Consider the following 16,854-nt stretch of genomic DNA (forward strand, 5'->3'; position numbering starts at 1 on the left):
CTAAAAGTCCTCATAATTTGAAGAAATAAAAATGGAATTATTACATTATACTGTGATTTAGAACCATCTAAGCCCTTATTATTTCATCATAAATGTTATGCAGAGATAATGAAAAGGATTCCTATGTTTTGTGGATGGGGAGTGGTTTGCAGCTGAAATGTTAGATCTCCAGGAACATGCTGGCTTCTATTTCCTGAATCCTCTTTCTTCCACTCCCCAATAGTATTGCTGGGCTGTTTTTGATAGAAAGTTTCTCAGTGGGTGTGCCTTATTCCTCTTGATTTATAATTTCTCATTATTATCATTACCAGGCAGAACTGAACATTGAAAGCCAAATGGGAAAAGACAAGTTATGCAAATTATTTAGGAGCCTCAGAAAGGACTTTAATGGATTTGCAAATGGAGCACATCAAGAAGATATTAAAGCAACTTTTAATATAAATGTTAGAAGGAGGAAATCACTAAATCTTGAAACCTGGAAAACATTGTTAAAGGTAAATGAACTCATTTATTCTTCAACTTTCTAACACGATTCCCTAGTTGCTCCTTTTCCTTCTCAGCCTTAGTACAGCCTTGCTTTTAAAATTCCAGTTTGTGCTGTTTTAGCTTCTTTGCTCATTAGATAATTAAGATCCTTAGATAAGGACAGAGACTAGAATCAATCTTTTAATTGCATCAACAAATAAATTTGCTGAATAAATGTTGCCTGAGCATGCTTTCCCTGATGTCAGAGGGCACCTACATTCTAGAACCATTCTAACTTTATATATATATCGTAATTGTGCAAATCAAATTAGGCAGCTAAGTGGTACAGTAAATAAAGTATATGATTTAGAGTCAGGAAGACCTGAGTTTGAATCCTGCCTCAGATACTAGCTGGGTGAGTCACTTAATCTCTCTAGACCTCAGGTTCCTCATTTGTAAAATGGGGATAGTGATAGTACCTACCTCATAGAATTATTGGGAGAATCAAATCAAATCAAAGTACTTTGCAAACCTTAAAGTATTATCTATATAAATGCTGGCCATTATTATTAGTGTAATATTTGTATGGAATATATGCTAGAATTCAGAGGAGAGGCACTTGATATAACACAGCATTCTGATTCAACAAATGCTTATTAAGGCAATGGTATACTGGCAGTGGCCAATGAGAACCTAGTCCTTATAGAAGATTATATAGGTTTTGGAGCATGTACAGCTGTTTTTCTGTCCTATTAACAAAGAGGTGAAAAACTAAATAGACTTTAGTCTATTGTAGAGCCCAGGCCTGAGCATGCTCATTTTGCCTAGAATGGAGCCCATTGTGTTATTTTCCATATGGGCAAGGGTCATCTCTTTTGATTGTCTGCCTTTATCTTTAAAAATGGTAAGAACATGCACTCTCTTTCTGTCGGTGTTTCATCTGACCTATAGGTGACTCCTATCTGCTGTGCCCAGCTTAGATTCCATGAAGTGACTTGGTGAAAGAGGAGTAAATCTCTGATTTGGTTTATGGTCATATAATCTATATGTAAATATAAAGGCAGGAAGAGAAAGTTACCACTCCATCTCATCTTAATTTTATTTTTTAACTTTTTTTTGCTCAAATACCTAATTTTTAGCCTTTGCTTTATAAAAGGTTGAGCCAAATTCCTCCCTTTTCTTCCTTCCCTTCCCCAAAACACCAAGGAATGTGATGTAGACTTTACATGTACAGTAATATAAAAACCTTTTTCCATATTAGTCATTTTGTGAAAGAGAACTCCTGAATGGAAAAAAAAGAAAGTGAAATGTAGCATGTCTCTGGCTGCATTCAGATTCCCTCAGGTTTTTCTCTAGGTGGCAAATGGCATGTTTCATCATGAGTCCTCAGGGATTGTCTTAGATCACTGTATTGCTAAAAATAGTTTTCATTCGCAGTTGTTCATCATATTGCTGTTATTGTGTACAGTGTTCTTCTCGTTCTGCTCACTTCATTTGGCCTCAGTTCACGTAGGGATCTCACCATTTTTAAAGACTCGGCAGCTAATCGTGGAAGACTATTCCACTGATGTGGGAGGAGACACAGTGGACGCCGTGCTGGGCCACCAGCATGTTCATGCCCGAGTTACAATTGACTGCTTGTCCAGAATTGAATGTGTATTCAAAAGGCACCAACTGGTCAAGGCTCTCATTCTTTTCTCCTTGAGTACAATTGAGGGAAGAAGTGCTATAAAGTTCTGCTTGGTGAAAGAAGCTTCAGAAATTCAGAGAAGGAAGCCACTAGAGGTTTGGGAGTTGGAGTATTTTCTAGATTACACAAACAGGAAAACTTGGTAAGGAATGAAGTCCTTAGCTACTTGCTTGGCCCAGAATAGCAAAAGACCAAAAGCCACCAAGAGGGAGCAGCAAGCATATGTAAAGATTAAAATTTAGGGGAGATGGGAAGACTGAGGCAGGTAGAAATTAGTTTCTCTCTGCAAGGAGTATTATAATTTTTAGAGGTTTATTAAAGGTTAAAGATTAAAAAAATATATACAAGTAAGAAACATGTGCCTAGGCTAGAGGCCTAGACAAAATAACCTCACATCATGGAAGAGACGCCTCTGCTCCAAAACGGAAGTCCAAAACAGCCGAAAAGCCCCTCAAAAGCCTTTGAATCAACTTAAATACCTTCTTGATCTCGGCCCAGGTGAGATTACAAGGCATTCTGGGGAAGTGGAGCAAAGGCTCATGGGGATTGTAGTCCTGTATTCGAGTCTATTTTTTACACATAATAGTTCACAAAAATGGTTCTCATATGATCTCTTTTGATCCTCAAAACAACCCTTTGAATCGTATTCCCATCTTATAGATGAGGGTGTGACTTATTCATGGTCACAAAGCCATTGTGGAAAGTGTTAGACGTGAGCTAGACTCAGGACTGCAGCATACTGTTAGTTCAAGTTCAATGCTAGAATGAGATAAGGCACTCATAGATCATTTGACAATAACAACAGAGGTTCGATTAGCCATAGCAAAGAAAGGATAACAAGGATATTCCAATATTTGGCTTGAGTAGACTCTACTCCTAGTCTCCAAATGGAAAACAGATAAACAAACTTCCCAAGATGTTGGGGTTGGAGCTGAATACAATATTCTAATTATGGTTGGCCAGGTCAGAATATAGCTAGATTAGCTTCTCCCTATATACTGGACACTAAGAAATAAGGTACCCTAAATTTATATTGGATTTTGGGGTTGCCATAGCATAATGCCAACTCATAATATTTAGTGATTGTTTTGTTGTTTTAAATTTAAGTATAAAGCTATATTTATGGCAGATAGTGTGGGTTAGACTCAGTGTCCAAAAGACCTGGATCCAAATTCCACAATGGCTTTGTGACCATGAATAAGTCACACCCTCATATTTATTTCACTTTTATTTTGTATTATTTAACTGGGTATTTGCTATTTCTTTTAGTAGAATGTAAATTCTATGGTGTGAGGAGGGATAGGGAATGTGTAATTTTTGTCTCTGTCCTTAACACCGAATAGTGCTTGAAACATAGTAGGCACGTAGTAAAAACATGATGCTTACTAATTGTTAAATTGAACTGAACGTATTTGGAGGACTGTCATTTGGCAAGGTGCAGGGGTGGGGAAGGGGGAGACTCATTCTGTTTGATTCTTGAGAAAAATATAAAGATGCTGAGAGGCAAATTTAGGCTTGATATGAGGAAAGAGCTCTTGTCATTTAGAGATGTCTAAAAGTGTAATGGACTACTTCAAGGGAGAGTGGGTTCCTTTCCTACAGAAATTGAGAGGATGAATAGTAAATTGGGTATGTTGGAGAGGTGATTCTTCTACATGTCTTAGATGGATAAAGTAATCTCAGGGCTTTTTCAAATCTGAGATTTTTGTTGTGCCCAGAAATAACAGATGTATACGGGAAGGTAAAAAGGTTGATTGATAGATGATTGATAAATAGTAGATGTAGATAAATAGTAGAGAGAGCATTCATTAAGACCCACTATGTGTCAGGAATGATGCTAAATGCTCTCAAAAATAAAATGTCTCATGGAATGTACATTCTAATGGGAGAAGACAACACATAGGAAGTGGGAAAGGGGGGAGGGCATCCTAAGGTCAGGACAAAACAGTTGGTATGGAGGTAGAGCAGAGCAGAGAGATTCAGATAGAAAGTGGATAGCCTGGCTGGAACTTCTGTTCATGTGGCAGTTTTTGCCAAGTACCCACCAAACATTGAGTCAGTCTCAGGGTGGAGTCATTTTTCTAGGGCAAAGCAACTGGTGTGGAGGTGGAGCAGACTAAAGGGTGAGCCAGAAAGGAAGTGGGCAGTATGACTGGGACTTCTGGTAATATGATGGGTCTTCACTAATTATTGAGGAAGCCTCAATCTGAACCAGATGTGACTTGATCAGAGAAGAATGGAATCCATTCTTGACCTACACACTATGCTACTCAAAATAAGTTGAGGTAACATTAGCTTATTTTGGCTGCTGTGCCCTTCTGTTGACCTACATTGAATATGTAGCTTTTAAATCTCTCAGATCTTTATCTCAAATTCTTATCTAGTAATTCAATTTCTCACTTATATTTATGAATATGCCTTATGGAATAACTTAATTTTTCTTAAGATTTATTCTGTTTGATCTATTATTTGATCCTATCACCAATTCTTTCAGTATCAGGTACTTTGTGGAAGGGAAAGAGACTGATATGAAAGAAGTAAAAAACCCTTAAGGACTTAACTAAGTGGGACTGTAAGGTCATGACCCAAGATAACTCAGAAATAGCTAGTCTCTTACTTTTTATTTTTAGTTACATCTTATTCATTGGCTGACCCCTTTTCTTTTAATTTGCCTCCAAGGAATGAATACTGCTTCAAAACTTTCCTTGAAATTTCTTATTCCTATGAGATAGTTCTCCTGAGTTTCTGCCTTTCCCTTTCAGAAGCAAGCTTGATTGAATCCCTTCTTGCTCTCCTCTAAATGTTAGTATTCATTTTGTAGAGAACACAAAAAATAAATTGGTGGCCAAGACCCTAATGGCGAGTCACGACAGCAGAGAGAACTCTAAGATTCACTTACATCTCAGAGACAATTCCAAAGTATCCTTTCAATTCTAAGCATCCACCATTTCAGTCAGAGGTCATCTTAGGTTATGTCTATGCTACTCACAGTTCCCAATTAGGCTGCTAGTTCCTGAGTAACTCCTGTTTCTCTTACACCAGCTTCTCCCTCTCCCCAAAGTACTTAGTATTTTTATGACAAAAAGTGTTAAAGATATGCATGTTAAATGAAAGAATTAAGGAATGATTGATAGAATGTTAGATTTAGAAGGAAAATAATAGATCATCTAGCCCAGCCTGAGCTGGGAAGAGATATTTTTATGCCCTAAGGCTGGAAAATCACACCCCATGTATGTTACTGTCCATCTCTGGCCTTGCACCTTCACTATAATGTGCACTTACGGAAAATGTTTAATTGACACAGAACTTTCTGCTTTAAAAATATGTGCATTTATGAAAAATATTATTTAAATGTATCTTTTGTTGTTCCCCCAGATGGCCGCCTACTTTGTTTTCTTGTGGTCATACTTCTGGTTCCAATATTCTGGTTTTGCAGATGACAAAAGTGAATTACATAAAAGTGAAGGAATTGGGCAAAGGTCACACAAGTGACAGAATCACAATGAGAATACACATTACCTACTTCAACACAGTGTTTTTTCCCATAAGACAATAGACATTATCAGTGTCAAGTTTATGGAATTTTTATAACTTGAAATACCATAGAATCATGCAATCTGTCAGAAGAAACCTTAGAAGTTACCTAGTCTAAGCTATGCCTAAGCATGAATTCCTTCTACAAATATGTCCAAGTGATCATTTGTTCTTTACTTGATGACTCTAAGTGGAGTGGAAGATTTATCTCCTATAGCAGCCCATTAATCACTTTGGGATTGCCCATTGATCCAACTTGTATTCTACTTATCCCCTAAAATGAGTCTAGACCCTCTTTCACATGACTTTCCCTAAACTATTTGAAGATAGCTAGTATGTTCTCCTCTTCATTCTAAACATTACCAGGTCCTTCAACAAGTCTTCACATGCTCTTCACCATTCTAGTTTTCCTGTTCTCTATATAGTCATATACATATACACTATCTAAAATTCATCCATAACTAAAGAGAGAACTCCAGGTATGGTCTGACCCGGGCAGAGTACTGCACAACTATCACTTGGTCACTAGAACTGACTTAATACATACCGACATCAAATAAGCTATTTTGATTGTCAATCACACTGTTGACTTAACTAAGGTCAAACAGGTGATTTTTAAAATGAAAGCCATGGAATGTTAGATTCTAGTATGGAATATCAGAATAAAATGCATGGATTCTCTAATTATGCTCTTTTACAGGAAGAACAATTAAGGTACAAAGTTACTTGCCCAGGATAATTAGAAAGAGAGATGAGAACAGAAATCATGTATCCTCATTCTTCATTCAGGAGTCTTTGTACTACAGAATGTTTAGGGCATTTACTGGGAGTTTCCTCTTCTCCCCATTCTCTTCATCTCATATCACCCAGATTACTTGCATTGTTATTTCCTTCTTTTTTTGCTGTTTCCCAGGGATAAATGGTTTCCAACAAAAACACCTCTACATGCATAAAATGATCCCATTCCATCCCATTTTCTCCAGTAGATTGTTCTCTCCATTATCCTTATCCTCTCACTTACCTTCACTTTCTTCTTGTCAACCGGACATAAACATGCCCATGTCTCGCTTATCTTCAAAACCAAAACAAAACCCTTATTTGATCCATCTATCCTGCTAGCTATCAGAAATCTTCAACCTTTTATAGGTGAACTTCTTCTTTTTTTTTTTTTTGCATGGAGAGTGTCATTATTTATTTTATTTTTAAATTTTTATTTAGTCAATTTAGAACATTATTCCTTGGTTACAAGAATCGTACTCTTTCCCTTTCTCCTCTCCCCCCACCCTTCCCATAGCTGACATGCATTTCCACTGGGTATTACATGTGTCCTTGATCAGAACCTATCTCCATATTGTTGTTTGCACTAAGATGTTCATTTAGAGTCTACATCCCCAATCATATCTCCTTGACCTCTGTAGTCAAGCAGTTGCTTTTCCTCCGTGTTTCTACTCCCACAGTTTTTCCTCTGAATGTGGATAGTGTTCTTTCTCATAGATGCCTCCAAGTTGTTCAGGATCACTGCATTGCCACTAATGGAGAAGTCCATTACATTCAATTATACCACAGTGTATCAGTCTCTGTGTACAATGTTCTCCTGGTTCTGCTCCTCTCGCTCTGCATCACTTCCTGGAGATCGTTCCAGTCCCCATGGAATTCCTCCACTTTATTACTCCTTTTTGCACAATAGTATTCCATCACCAACATATACCACAATTTGTTCAGCCATTCCCCAATCGAAGGGCATCCCCTCATTTTCCAATTTTTTGTCACCACAAAGAACGTAGCTATGAATATTCTAGCACGTGTATTTTTCCTTATCTCTTTCCAGTATGAACCCAGCAATGCTATGGCTGTGTCAAAGGGCAGGCAGTCTTTTGTGGCCCTTTGGGCATAGTTCCAAATTGCCCTCCAGAATGGTTGGATCAATTCACAACTCCACCAGCAATGCATTCATGTCCCAACTTTGCCACATCCCCTCCAGCATTCGTTACTTTCCTTTGCTGTCATGTTAACCAATCTGCTAGGTGTGAGGTGATACCTCAGAGTTGTTTTGATTTACACTTCTCTGATGATAAGAGATTTAGAACACTTATTCATGTGCTTATTAATAATTTTAATTTCTTTAACTGAAAACTGCCTATTCATGTCCCTTGCCCATTTTTTAGTTGGAGAATCACTTGATTTTTTTGTACAATTGATTTAGCTCTTTGTAAATTTGAGTAATTAGACCTTTGTCAGAGGTTTTTGTTCTGAAGATTGTTTGCCAATTTGTTGCTTCCCTTCTCATTTTGGTTGCATTGGTTTTGCTTGTACAAAACTTTTAAATTTCTAATCAAAATTATTGATTTTTACATTTTGTGATTTTTTTCTAACTCTTGCTTGATTTTAAAATCTTTCATTTCCCAAAGACCTGACATGTATACTATTCTGTGTTCACCTAATTTGCTTATAGTTTCCTTCTTTATATTCAAGTCATTCACCCATTCTGAGTTTATCTTGGTGTAGGTGTGAGATGTTGATCCAAACCTAATCTCTCCCAAACTGTCTTCCAATTTTCCCAGAAGTTTTTATCCAATGTTGGATTTTGGTCCCAGAAGCTGGAATCTTTTGGCTTATCGTAGACTGTTTTTCTGGGGTCACTTAGCCCAAGTCTATTCCACCGATTCTCCTTTCTGTCTCTTAGCCAGTACTAAATTGTTTTGATGACCACTGCTTTATAGTATAGTTTGAGATCTGGGACTGCAAGTCCTCCTTCCTTTGCATTTTTTTTCATGATTTCCCTGGATATCCTTGATCTTTTTTTCTTCCAAATGAACTTTGTTGCGTTTTTTTTCTAATTCAGTAAAAAAGCTTTTTGGTAGTTCAATGGGTATGGCACTAAATAAGTAAATTAATTTGGGTAGGATTGTCATTTTTATTATGTTAGCTTGTCCTACCCATGAGCAGTTAATGTTTTTCCAATTGCTCAGATCTAGTTTTAGTTGTGTGGAAAGTGTTTTGTAGTTATGTTCATATAGTTCCTGTGTTTGTCTCAGCAGATAGATTCCTAAGTATTTTATGTTGTCTAGGGTGATTTTAAATGGAATTTCTCTTTCTAATTCTTGCTGCTGAGATGTGTTGGAGATATATAGAAATGCTGATGACTTCTGTGGGTTTATTTTGTATCCTGCAACTTTGCTAAAGTTGTTGATTATTTCAACTAGCTTTTTGGTTCATTCTCTGGGCTTCTTTAAGTAGACCATCATATCATCTGCGAAGAGTGATAGCTTGGTCTCCTCATTGCCTATTTTAATACCTTTGATTTCTTTTTCTTCTATAATTGCTACAGTTTCTAGTACAATGTTGAATAATAGAGGTGATAATGGGCATCCTTGTTTCACTCCTGATCGTATTGGGAAGGCTTCTAGTTTGTCCCCATTGCAGATGATGTTTGCTGATGTTTTTAGATATATACTGTTTATTATTATTTTTAGGAAAGGCCCTTCTATTCCTATACTTTCTAGTGTTTTCAATAGGAATGGGTGTTGTACTTTTTCAATGACTTTTTCTGCATTTATTGAGTTAATCATGTGATTTTTGTCAATTTGTTTTTTAACCATCCACATAATTGACCATATTTTCCTAATATTGAACCATCCTTGCATTCCTGGTTTGAATCCTACCTGGTTATAGTGAATAACCCTCGTGATCACTTGTTGGAATTTTTTTACTACTATCCTATTTAAGATTTTTGCATCTATATTCATTAAGGAGATTGGTCTATAGTTTTCTCTGTTTTTGACCTGCCTGTCTTTGGTATAAGTACCATATTTGTGTTGTAAAAGGAATATGGTAGAACTCTTTCTTTGCTTATTCTGTCAAATAGTTTGTATAATATTGGGTTTAGTTGTTCTTTGAATATTTGATAGAATTCATTTGTGAATCTATCTGGACCTGAGGATTTTTTCTTAGGGGGTTCTTTGATGGCTTGTTCAATTTCTTTTTCTGATATTGGGTTGTTTAGGGTAGCCTATTTCTTCCTCTGTTATTCTGGGCAATTTATATTTTTGTAAGTATTCGTCCATATCACCTAGATTGCCATATAAGTGGGCATAATAATTTTTAATGATTGCCTTAATTTCCTCTTCATTAGAGGTGAGGTCTTATTTATTAAATCAATAGTTCTTTGACTTTCAATTTTATTAATTTCTCCTTTGATTTTTAGGACCTCTAATTTAGTCATCATGTGAATGTTTTTAATTTGTTCACTTTCTAGTCTTATAATTTGCATTCCTAATTCATTGACCTCTGCCCTCTCCAATTTGTTGATATATGAACTCAAGGATATGAATTTCCCCCTGATTACTGCTTTGGCTGCATCCTATAGATTTTGAAAGGATGTCTCATCATTGTCATTTTCTTCAATGATGTTATTGTTTCTATGATTTGTTCTTTAACCAATTTTGGAGAATTGTATTGTTTAAGTTCCAATTAATTTTTGATTTGACTCTCCATGTACCCTTACTAATTATTATTTTCATTGCATTGTGATCTGAGAAGGTTACATTTATTTCTGCTCTTTTGTACTTGTTTGCAATGTTTTTATGCCCTAACACATGGTCAATCTTTGTGAATATACCATGTGGTGCTGAAAAGAAGGTGTATTCTTTTTTGTCCCTATTTATTTTTCTCCACATATTTACTAACTCTAATTTTTCTAAGATTTCATTCACTTTTCTTACCTCTTTCTTATTTTTTGGTTTGATTTATTTAGTTCTGATAGAGGAAGGTTCAGGTCTCCCGCTAATATAGTTTTTCTATCTATTTTATCCTTGAGCTCCACTAGTTTCTCCTTTAGAAATTTGGATGCTGTACCATTTGGTGCATTCATGTTGAGAACTGACATTTTCTTGTTTATACTGCCTTTTGACAGGATGTACTTAACTTCCCTATCTCTTTTAACTAGATCTATTTTATTTTGGCTTTGTCAGATATCATGATTGTGACTGCTGCCTTCTTTTTATCAGTTGATGCCCAATAGATTTGGCTCCATCCTCTTACCCTATGCGTGTCTACTTTCCTTGTGTGTGTTTCTTGTAGACAGCATATGGTAGGGTTTTGGATTCTAATCCACTCTGCTATTTGCTTGCATTTTATGAGTGAGTTAATTCCATTCACTTTCACAGTTATGATTATCAGCTGTGTATTTCCCTGCATTTTGATTTCTATTCCTAGTCCTGCCTTTTCTTCTTTCACTGTTTCCTTCTATGCCAATGTTTTGTTTTTAATCAGTCCCCCTAATTTCCACTATTATCTTACTTCCCTTTCTACCCCCCTTCCCTTCTTATCCCCCCCATTTTCTTTACAGTCTTTTTAAACTACCCCCACCCTCTCCCTCTGATGTACTGCTTCCCTCCTGACCAGTCCATTTGTTACCTTTCAACTTCCCTATAGGGCTCAAATCAATTCTCTGCCCCAATGGATTGGATTGGTCTTCCCTCTTTGAGTCAATTTCAATGCATGTAAGAGTTGAGTATTTCCTATCTCCTACCTCTTTACCCTTCCAATGTATTGATGTTCTCCCTCCTCCCTTCATAAGCTTCTTTGTGACATATAAATTTACCCCCTTTTGTTTATTTTCCCATTTCTTTTAGAAGTAACCTTTTTATAGCTCTAGTTGTGTGTGTATATATAAACATATATATACACACATGTATATATGTATTTATGCATACATATATCTATATATCTATTTATGTCTTGTCCTTTCATCTTATACAGTTTGCCACTGTTCCCTCTAAGTGTAATTCTTCTAACTGCCCAGGTGATAATAACAATTTTTAAGAGTTACCAATGACCTCTTTTCTTATAGGGATACATATCATTTTAACTTATTGGATCTCTTTTTTAAAAAGTTGTTGTTTTTGTTTTGTTTTTCTTTTTTCCCCTCTTTTTTAATTAACTTTTGATGATTCTCTTGAGTTCTGTGCTTGGGCATCAAATTTTCTGTTCAGGTCAAAATAGTCATAAGTCCTAAAAAAGTTATTGGAAGAGCTTTAAAAAGACTTCAAAAATAAAATGAGAAGTTGAGAAATTGGTCAAAGAAATAAAAGTAATGCAAGAAAAGCAAGAAAACTGTGAAAAGAAAGTCAATGAATTAGAAGAGGAAATCTAAAAACTTACCAAAAAAAGTAACTCCTTAAAAATTAAAATGCGGCAAGGGCAAACTATATTGATTTCATATAACACCATCAAGAAATATTAAAAACCAAAGAAATGAAAAAATAAAGGAGAAAGTGAAATATCTCATTAAAAAAGCAACTAATCTATAAAACAGATCAGAGAGATAATAATTGTCATACTACCCAAAAGTTATGATAAAAAATAAAAGAGCCTAGACACTATACTTCAAGCAATTAAGGAAAATTGCCCTGAAGTTCTAGAACAAGAAGATGAGTACAAAATAAATATTGTTGATAATCTTGTTTTACTAACTCCAAAAATTTACCTCTGCCCCATGGTAACTTGCCTTCAAGGAACTCCAGAACTGACCCTCTCCTAAATACTCTAGCCTTAGACTACAACCTCTTTCCCAAAACCCTGTGTAACTGGTCCGTTGTCCTTCCTTTGCTATATGCCCTAAAGTGTATACAAGACCCTAAGTGATTCATTTTGATGGAAATTCCCATCTGTGGGACATTTTCCTGAAGACACTGTTCTCGGTGTCAGAGCTTAGCTTGGTGTGGTATTGGTGTTGTGTGTGCACATGACTGTGTGTTGGTTCTGTGTTTTTCCAGGTTGCACTGTCAAATGCAGACATCAAAGAGGCTACTTGATTCCAGGGTCAAAGTAAGCTTTAACCTGTTGAAGCCAGTATTATGATTTCTCTGGAAACTCCTCATTGTGGGATCTGGAACCTGTTGTTCTGATCAGATGACCAGCCTCCTCAGTTTTCACTATGGACTTGTTTATTTTGTAAAACAAGTTATGTCAAGAGGCTCTGCCTTCTATGAGACACCCTCTCACCTGAAGTGTATTGAAACCCTGCCCTTACTGGCCCTCCCAGGCACTCTAGTACTTTGGTGCTGTCTTAAGTTCTGACTTGCAATTCTTTTGCCTTGATTAAAGACCTTTGTTTTGAAATTTTGGTATTTCTCTTTATGGAAGGCTGACAATACAAAGTAATACAAAGCAATTTCAAACCAAAAAAGGTGCCTAATTGGTGGGGTTGCAGAATCAATAAAGATTTTATGCCACATTTTTTAAGGCCAGATTTACATTAAAATGGAAACAAATCAGGGCCCTGAAACAGAGGACTAACTCCTTTTACTTCATTCTATCTTTTTAGCAAAGACCCAAAACAAGGGAGCAGAAGCATGGGTTGCTTCCAAATTGTTCAGGCATCCTTTTGCATATCTTACTGAGAGAACATTTTAGTTCCTATTTAATTTTCTTAGTAGTATAAAAGATCAACATTTTCCTGGAAATTTTGGCACTTACTCTTCCAAAGAACACAGCGTGAGGCAGAAAAGTAATTTAAGGGTATATTTTTTTAAAGGTGATTTAAAATTTTCTTGTTCAGAAGGTTATGTATTTAAGTAACTCCAAGTTATGTTTTCTGTTAGGCATATTTTAATTATGGTCCTACAAGATTTGTAGCAAAAATATCAGAAGTATTCTTCATTTCTAGTAGTTAAACAATACACATCCACATCATATGTGGAATAAGGTCTACTTAAGTAGTCAAGCTAAGAAAATGGAATAGTTAAAAGAATTGTTTTTCTTTCTGTCACATTTACTCTTCCTCCTTAACTCTCAACTAGTAAACTAGATGATTTTCTTCATCTAATTTAAGAATCGTTCTAGGTTTCCAGGAAGAGGCAAATGGAGTTCTTATTGCTTATCCAATGAGTTCTGCTCAAATAAATTCAGTAGCTTTAGATAGTCTTTGGGCATTGCTATGGCTCAAAATGTTTTATTTACATGCAATACCCACTTCAATTACATTCTGCCCAGGGAGTCTTTCCATTATAGTAGAATGAGAGATATATTTTGTAAAACTCACTAAGGGCCCTTTCTGCAAAATCTAAGGGAAGTTCAGAGACAGCCAGCTACATGCAAAACTGAGGCAAAGGTTGTTTGTGTTTCAGTCCTGCAAATTCTTGTTTTAGTTTTGATTATCAGTTATTTACATTTCAGTAGAAGTCATTGTAAATCAAAAAGTTTTCTTGGTTTCCCAACTAGGCATTCAGTCAATAAGGATTTATTATGTAAGTCATTATTAAGTTCATTAATTGTTAGGCTGCAGGGTTAGACATAAATGAAATCATCCCATAAAAGCTTTCATTCTAAAATGGGGACAACTTGCATATTATAGTGTTTCCTGGACTGGTAGGCAGTAAACAGGTGGAGCTGTAAGTCCCTTTACTTCCCTGAATTGCTTGGTGGGGATGAGGCTTCTCTGGGGTTCAGCTCTAGGAATGTAACTTTCTTCCTAGCCACTCCTTTGGCACACTCCCTTCTGAATTGTTTTCTTTCAAATCCAGAAGCATGGAAGAAAATTATTATTGCATTTTGGGATCACTACTAGCCAGTTAGCTTTTGTGCTTTTATTGGCTGGTTTTGACCTAAAGGTTGCCTGGGTAAAAGCATTCTATCTTCTTGGAAATTAGTAAAATAAATCAATGAATTCTCTATCTTCTTTGAATATGAACCTCCAGTAAACTTATATGACAACTGAACAGTTTGAAATCTCCGTTTTTTTTCTGGGTTTTTCTTCAATGTTCTTCTTAATGGTGACAAGCTGTTTTTATGAAATTCTCAGGCTCTCCTAAATTACCCTAGATGGGATTTGTAGGTTTGTCCTACACTGAACAATAAACCTTCAAGAACCAAATGATCTCAGCTTAGATTGTAGTATATATAATCAAATCTTAAGTATCTTTTCATCTTAAAAGTTTCTCCCATAGGTCTCTCCCAGGTAGTTCAGTCTCTGGCTAAACTCTTCTTTCCTTGGTCTCTATGTAAGCCAATCAATTGTCCTTCCTTTCCTTTATTCTCCAAAGTGTATATAAGACCCCAAATTCTTAGGTCCCTTGGAAATTCCCGTGATGGACATTCCCATTCCTGCGACATTTTCCTAAAGACATCATTCCCAAGTTCCCAAGTCATTCATTCACCAATTGATAAGTGGACAAAGGATATGAATGGTCAGTTTTCAGTTGAAGTAATCAAAGCTATCTATAGTCATGGAAAAAATGCTTTAAATCACTATTAATTAGAGAAATACAAATTAAAACTATTCTGAGGTACCACCTTACACCTAAAAGATTGGCTATCATGACAGAAAAGGACCAAAAGAAATTGAAATTCTAAATCACTATTATGAAGTTGTGAACTGATTCAACTATTTGGGAAAGCATTTAGGAACTATTCCCTCACCCTGCCTCCCCAAAGCTACAATATCATGCATATCCTTTGGCCCAGCAGTACCAATACAAGGTCTTTCCCAAAGAGAAAATAGACAAAAAGGAAAAGGACTTATAGTAACTTATTTTATTATAAGTATTTTGTACAAATAAAGAATCAGAAATTGAGGGGATGCCCATCAATTGGGAAATTGAAAAGCAGGAAGATTTCAGAAAAACCTGGAAAGATTACATGAACTGATACAGAATAAAATGACTAGAACCAGATCAACATTGTACATAGTAACAGCAATATTGTAAGATGAACAACTGTGAATAACTTGGCTCTTTTCAGCAATGCAATGATTCAAGACTGGTGACAAAAAATGCCATCTGCCTCCAGAGAAAGAACTGGTAGAGTCTGACTCTAAACCAAAGCTTACCTTACCATATTTCATTCTCTCTCTATCTCTCTCTGTTTTCTTCGGCAAAAGAATTAATATGGAAAAATGTTTTGCACAATTACACATGTAAAATTCATATCAAATGGCTTACTGACTCAGAGAAGGGGGAGGAAAGGGAAGGAGAGAGAATTCAAGACTCAAAAGGGGAAAAATGTTTAAAAAAAATAGTTATACATGTAATTAGAGAAAAAAAAGTATTTAAAAAAATAAAAATTGATTTAACTGTTGGCAAACTCTTTATCCAGTGATGAAAAAGTTAGCATGCTACTGAGAGAAATGAAAAATATAATCTTCTCATTTTCATTATAAATATATTATAATTATAAAAGCAATTACAGCTACATGGGCAAATGGCTTGCAAATACAAATTGTCAGTGGGAAGACAAAGTAGTTTATGGAGCTAGACTTGGTTGTCAAAAGTAATAAGAATTATCTTTCATGAGATACTTGATCATCTCATTTTAATACTCATGATATAAATTTACAGAAAGGCCACCAAGATATATAAAACCGTGCATACCCTTTGATCTACCAATACTACTGCTAGATTTGTATCCCAAAGAGACTAAAGAAAAAGGAAAATGACCTATATGTACAAAAATATTTATAGCATCTTTTTCTTTTTTGGTGGCAAAGAATTGTAAAATTGAGGGGATACCTGTCAATTGGGGAAGGGCTGAACAAGTTGTGATATATGATTGTGATAGAATATTGTTGGGCTAATGGTTTCAGAAAAACCAGGGAAGATTCTTATGAACTGATGCAAAGTGAAGTGAACAGATTCAGAAGAACATTGTACACAGTAACACATCAATATTGTAAGGATGATCAACTGTGATCAAGACAATTGCAAAGAACTCATGAAAAATGCTATCCATCTTCAGAAAGAGAGAAATGATGAACTCTGAGTGCAGATTGAAGATTACTTTTTACTTTTTTCATTTTTTTCCACCACATTGCTAATATGGAATTTTGCAAGACTTCACATGTATAACTGATAGTATATTTGCTTTTTCAGTGGGTGCAGGTGAGGCTAAGGAGGGTACAAAACTAGACCTCAAAATTTAAAAAAATGAATACATAATACTTTGGTGTTAATGCATTACAACAGTAGTAGAATTTTCTGTATTAGTAGATAAGAGTAGTATTTATGAGTTTAATGTTTCCATAGAAGTTGTGTTCATCTTTTGGTTTTGAAGTTATTTGCTAGTGCTTTTGCATATGTTTGAAATTTGTACTTGTTCATTATTTAATTCCTTTTTTCCCTTTCCTTGATAAAATCCCCAGGATAGGTTAGTATTAGGTAAAAATAGTT

At 35.6% G+C, this 16,854-nt stretch overlaps 1 long non-coding RNA gene across 4 annotated transcripts in view; it reads left to right on the top strand.

Annotated features, from left to right (window-relative positions):
• LOC103105971 (uncharacterized) overlaps nt 1–12,811 on the top strand; it is a 116,379-nt gene extending 103,568 nt beyond the window's left edge. For all 4 annotated transcript variants that reach the window (XR_008916656.1, XR_008916655.1, XR_008916654.1 and 1 more), the window contains 2 exons: nt 312–494; nt 12,466–12,811. This is a non-coding gene — a long non-coding RNA (uncharacterized LOC103105971). The remainder of the gene's footprint in view (nt 1–311; nt 495–12,465) is intronic.
• Nucleotides 12,812–16,854: the final 4,043 nt, after the last annotated feature.

Source organism: Monodelphis domestica, chromosome 2 (genome assembly GCF_027887165.1).
Source record: "Monodelphis domestica isolate mMonDom1 chromosome 2, mMonDom1.pri, whole genome shotgun sequence".
In the NCBI taxonomy this organism is placed as follows: domain Eukaryota; kingdom Metazoa; phylum Chordata; class Mammalia; order Didelphimorphia; family Didelphidae; genus Monodelphis; species Monodelphis domestica.